This window comes from Geotrypetes seraphini, chromosome 13 (assembly GCF_902459505.1).
Source record: "Geotrypetes seraphini chromosome 13, aGeoSer1.1, whole genome shotgun sequence".
NCBI classification, from domain to species: domain Eukaryota; kingdom Metazoa; phylum Chordata; class Amphibia; order Gymnophiona; family Dermophiidae; genus Geotrypetes; species Geotrypetes seraphini.
In genome coordinates this window covers 15,140,058-15,146,057 of record NC_047096.1, presented here as the reverse complement: position 1 = coordinate 15,146,057, position 6,000 = coordinate 15,140,058, and the positions used below count along the sequence as shown (strand labels likewise).

The window sequence follows — 6,000 nt, the reverse complement described above, 5'->3', positions numbered from 1 at the left end:
CGCCCAGTCTTCCAATTTCCTAAGATCTTCCTGCAGTTTTTCACAGTCCGCATGCATTTTAACAACTTTGAACAGATTAGTGTCATCTGCAAATTTAATCATCTCACTTGTAGTTCCAATTTCTAGATCATTTATAAATAAGTTAAATTTCACCGGTCCCAGTACAGATTCCTGTGGCACACCACTATTTACCCTACTCCATTGAGAAAAATGGCAATTTAATCCTACCCTCTGTTTTCTGTCCGATAACCAATTCTTAATCCACAGTTGAACACTGCCTTCTATTCCATGACTCTTTAATTTTCTCAGGAGTCTCTCATGAGGAACTCTGTCAAAAGCTTCCTGGAAATCTAGATATGCTACATCAACTGGCTCGTCATAACCCTACTCCCCACTGTCCACCAATCTAGCCAGCAGATTAGCCGTTTCCTTTAACTGTATCCATGACATCCTGTTTGTCTGTCTTGTCTGTTTAGATTGTAAGCTCTTTTGAGCAGGGACTGTCTTCTTTGTGACTCTGTACAGTGTTGCGTATGTCTGATAGCGCTATAAAATAATAGTAGTAAAATTTATTCACACCTTCAAAGAAGCCATGCAAATGGGTGAGGCAAGACCTCTCTCAGCTGAACCCATGCTGACTATCTCAATAAATCATGTTTGTCTACATGTTCCACAATTTTATTTTTTATAATTGTTTCCACTATTTTGCCCAGCACTAAGGTCTATAATTCCCTGGATCTCCCCTCCAATCTTCAGGTACAACAGATGATTATAGCGACAGAGATGATTTTAGCGACAGGTTACAGATCACTAACAGATCAGAAATTTCATGTCTGAGTTCTTTCAGTACCCTGGGATGTATACCATTCGGTCCAGGCGATTTATCACTCTAACTTGTCAATTTGGATTAGTATGTCTTCCTGGTTCACCAAGACCATACCATCTCTAACCTGCTGATATCAACGAGCGACCTCAAATCTTTTTGAAAAGAAATCAAAACCTTGCTATTCAAAAAATCTATCCAGATGTCTTAACTCTAACCCTGGTTTTACCCTCCATGTATTCCCCCCTAACCTCTCCTCATCTCCAGTTATTCTCTCTCTTCAAAGCCTCAAGCATGTCTACTGCTTCCCAAATTGTATATTTACTGGAATTGCACTATCTCCTATTTGTACAGCTCCCCAAATTGTAAATCTACTGGAATAGCCCAGTCATCTTTTCTGCATCCTAAACCCTAAATTGTAATTCTCCAATCTTCTTATAATCCTCCTGGAAATGCCCAGCTGTTTCTTTTGTAATCCGCCTAGAACTGCAAGGTACGGGTGGAATAGAAGTCATTAATGTAATGTAATTCCTCTGCCTCTTCACTCTTGAAAACAATTTCTGGGTCAGGTTCTTGTGAGCATACTGCAGAAAGATGTCAATCACAGCTTTTGAAACCTCCTCTTCCCAAGAGTCTGATGCCTCCTTCAGTTCATTCGAAAGCATGCAAGAACTCTAAAGTAAAAGACAGGAGAAGGAGGGATATGGGGAACTCCCTGAAACAAAGGTTCTGATCTGCTCATATAACAGTCAATAATGAAACTGCAATGCATAAATGAACAAACATTACCACTGAATAGTAAAACATCAAATAAAAGCAACAGTTTGAATATCATTGGAACTCAAGTATCTCTTTAGATTTTATTTAGAATCTGATTCTGAACCCATAGTCCAGCTGGGAGAGAAGTCTCAGCTATGGAGAGGACCATGAAGCATAAGGCAAAAACAGGTGCATCAGAAATTATCAAGCAGGGGGTTCAAAATACCATTCCTATCTACTGGAAAAGATATTATCAAGGTAAGAACCTAACCTCTTTTTCCAGTGCAATAGGAATAGTATGCTAGGCACTTAACTAAGCAGTCCCCGAAGTCCTGAGTGGGAGAGAAAAACTTTCTTTCAGTATTGAGGATTCAGAAGCAGAATTCTCATGCGCTGCTACATCCACCCTATAGAATTTAGTGAAAGTTTGTATCTCTTCCAGAGGTATCGCCCTTAATTCCACTCAAGAGGAGGCTACTACTCTGGTTGAATGTGCTTTCAATGATACCGGCGGTTGTTTGCCGCAGACAATGTAGGTAGAGGAGATCACTGTCCGAATCCACCTGGGAAATTGTGGCTTTGGAGGCTGGTCTGCCTTGGGATGACTAAAATTTGGTTAGGACAAAGAGATAGTCCAACAGACAAAATTCATTAGTCACTTCTAGGTAATGCAAAAGATCTTAGAAAAAAAAAAAAATCAGAAAAATCAAAGATGGCCACTGCTGGTGAATTTTCAGTGCTACAAAACAGCTTAAAATCACCTCAGGGCTGACCAAAAACCTAACAAAACAGGATTTTAGGGGAGGGGGACCAAGGCCCTAGCTGTAGAAACAGTTAAAAACAGCTTCTGAAGACCCCCTTCCCCCGATTTTTCCCATAGTATGTCAACAGCCTTACTCACAGACCATGTGCTGGGGAAATGGTGCTACTGCTGCCTGCTCCTCTAATGTATAGCTGTTCTAGTAGAGGCCATCTACTTCCAGTCACTCAGCCACTTCGCTGGGATCTTCAGGCTACCGATCGAACCTTCATGGACTGACCCTCCACTGGGATCTTCAGGCTACCGATTGAACCTTCACGGACTGACCCTCACCCCCATTTCACAAAAAAAAAAAAAGGAGGGGAGAAGAAATGCTATTAATGCCTAAACAGCATGCGCTCCAGCCACTGACCAAGTCAAAGAGGCAAGCAAACTCCAGGGGAATTGACCCTGAGCTCCACTAATCTGCAGCAGGTTGGCTGAAACAGGTCACCAAAGGACACACCTGCCAGCTGCAGATTTAAAATCTGTTCCTCTTCATGCAAGCAGAGCAGACCTTATCAAAAGGGATCTCTAATTTCATGAAAAGATTCTAAAGTCTAAAGGCTTAAGACCACGACTAGAGCGAAAAACTGCAAAACTTTTGCAAAATAATAAAGAAATAAACCAAACAGATCAGAAGACACCCTTCATGCTCGCCTACAGAAAGATAAACTGGAGGGGCAGCAAACTCCTGGGAGAAGGAAGAGGTTTCAAAAGCTGCGAATGACATATTTCTACAGTATGCTCACAAGAATGGACAGAGTACCCTAAGGTTCAGCATACCATTCCTATTGCACTGGAAACACCATTCTGTATTCTGTTTACAGGCTATAAAATGACCTTTTATTTAAAGCTAATTTGGCTGTCTTAAGCTGTTTTTAGCCAGACTGTTAATTATCACGACTACCTCTGTGATTTCATCATCACTGCAAGACAGAGAGAAACCATGTATGCCAATCAATCAATCTTATCTGAATGGCAAGAAATACAGTTATATCATTCTGCTACAATTCCAGAGCGATTCCAAACACAGTGGATCACCATTTCAAAATATATCTGAAAGTTTTCTGAAGAAAGGACTTCCTAATGTTTTATGAAACTCCCGTATGGCACAACCTGGAGGTTAGTGAAAACCTTTCGTTTGCTTTAGGTGTCCAAGAATATGTGGTTGAGGACACAGAAAAACTACCTACATGGAGAATGAATACACGAGACACACCATGGCATATTCACTTCCTATACCTTCCCCTGACATTACAATATACTGCATGACAACCAGCAACCCAGCCTCATGGAAAAAAAGAGGCAATAATTCCACTTTCAGACAGGTGGTTTTTGAAGGAGTAGCATTTCCCAGTGGAACTGTTTTCTTCTCAATCCCGAAATAAGTGGCCGGATTAATTCTAGTGATATAAAGGATCACACAAATGTGGCAAAATTAAGGCAGATGATGGCACTGCTGCTATTAAAATCAGGAAATTGTACAAACTGGGCATTCAGTAACCAGAATGAAAATCTGAGATATATCTGTACTTAGCTAAGTCCTTAACAACAGCACCTATGATGTGACAACTCATACCGTGTTCAATTACTATTTATACGCCTTATATAGAAACCTATATACATACACACTACATACAACCTATTTAAGCACGTAAGTGTAAGTGCAAGCATGTCTGCATCCCAATATCACTATATCTATACACCTATAGTCTGACATAAAATGAGGAAATATTGGATTTGTGTAAGATTATGGCTTTATCACATCATCTTCTGCAGATGAGGATATAGGTATACGAACAAACATCAACAATTTAAAAAGGCAATTGACATATCTGGCTATAATGAACCCAGGGGTTGGCTATAGAAACTCGCAATGTTTTTAAATGGTTGGTATTGGGCATATTTAACAGACAGCAACTAAAAAATCCAAGGCTAAAATTCACATTACCCAAGTTCCTCACTTTAAACCAGGGGGAGGGAACTCCGGTCCTCGAGAGCCGTATTCCAGTCGGGTTTCAAGGATTTCCCCAATGAATATGCATGAGATCTATTTGCATGCACTGTTTTCAATGCATAGTCATTGGGGAAATCCTGAAAACCCGACTGGACTACGGCTCTCGAGGACCGGAGTTCCCTACCCCTGCTTTAAACCTTTTTATGCCATTGTTGCTCAGAAGCAACATGTGCTTTCTATGGCTCTTATGGGAGATCTGCATCTCCAAATGCCTGTTTACTTGGCACTGTTGCTCTCGTTCAACATTAAGTTACGTAAAGCAGCCGTTTCACCATCTGCTAATTAAAGGGTTAAACCATATGTGCTCACTCTTCTCTGAACTGTAGTTCTAAAAATACCTGTCTTATACATACAAGTACAAGCTTCTTTTCCAGTTACATACATCCCTCCTCTTCTCAATACGTCACATCATAGTTTCTCTAGAACAGATTGTAGCCAGTCACGTTTTTCAGGTCTCAAATGCATGGAAATTTATCTTATCCATATTCACTGTGGTTATCCTGATGGTTCCCTATGACAAGTTTAGAAAGCCCTGCATTAGCTATTGCTAGTGAGGAAGGCTTTAACCTGAATAGACAAGGCCAAAATAAAAAAGGAGCCTGAGGTAGATTCAGAATAGCAATTCAGAGAAGTGAATGCACACGTGATATGCATTTCACAGCATTGTCTACCACAAATGTAGGCACTAGAAAATGACACGGGGACAAATTTTTCTCTGTCCCCGCAGGAACTTAATTTCCCCATTCCATCCCCACAAGCTTTGCCACTGTCCCTCTCCCATTCCTGTAAGCTCTGCCTCAACTGTACAAGCCTCGAACACTTATGATTTTAGTGTTTGAGGCTTGTGCAGATGAGGACGGAGCTTAGGCATTGGTGGAATGAGGCATTATGACATCACAATCTGAGCTCTAGAATGTTGCTACTTATGATTTGAAAGTTTTTGAGGCTCATGCAGATGCGGACAGAGCTTGCAGGTGTGGAGCAGGGACAGGAAAAGATCTGACCAGTATGGGACGGGAAAATGAGTTCCCGCGGAGACAGAGAAAAATTTGTCCCCGTGTCATTCTCTAGCAGGCACTATATGTAAACACACAGAACAAGGGCATGGACATTTCAACATTGCAAAGCATCAAGCAATCTACCGTACATAAAGAAGAGTTTCCCATACCAATCCTGATGTTTCCAAATCAATTTGGGTTTCAGAATATGCACTATCAGTACATACAAAATCTGCATATACTAGATTTTGGTACGTGCATCTTTTTCTAATGGATATTCACTGTGATTATCCTGAAAGCCCAAATGATGATAGAGGTCATCAGGATAGGTTTAGAAAGCCATATAAAGGCTGAACTAATAAATCCCTATGAGTTAGGAAACAATCTTTGGATTATGTTCTAGCATTGTAGAAGCTACAGACAACATCTGAGCTTTCTTAAATGGGAAGTACTGGTGCCTACCTTGCTGCTGATGAGAGAGAAATTGGGGTGGGTATGTGGGCGATCTGCTTTGCTGACTTGTCGTTGGCAACAATTTGAAGATCTTTGGGGATGGTTTCTTGCAGTGGAGGGAACAGATAGCTCAGGGTCTGAGGGTTAA

General features: G+C 40.9%; 1 protein-coding gene across 1 annotated transcript in view; it reads right to left on the bottom strand.

The window, feature by feature from the left end:
- Positions 1-4,558: 4,558 nt before the first annotated feature.
- PPP1R12B (protein phosphatase 1 regulatory subunit 12B) overlaps positions 4,559-6,000 on the bottom strand; it is a 195,620-nt gene continuing 194,178 nt past the window's right edge. The window contains exon 26 of the mRNA XM_033917689.1: positions 4,559-4,912. The gene's annotated coding sequence lies outside the window, so the exon portion shown is untranslated. The remainder of the gene's footprint in view (positions 4,913-6,000) is intronic.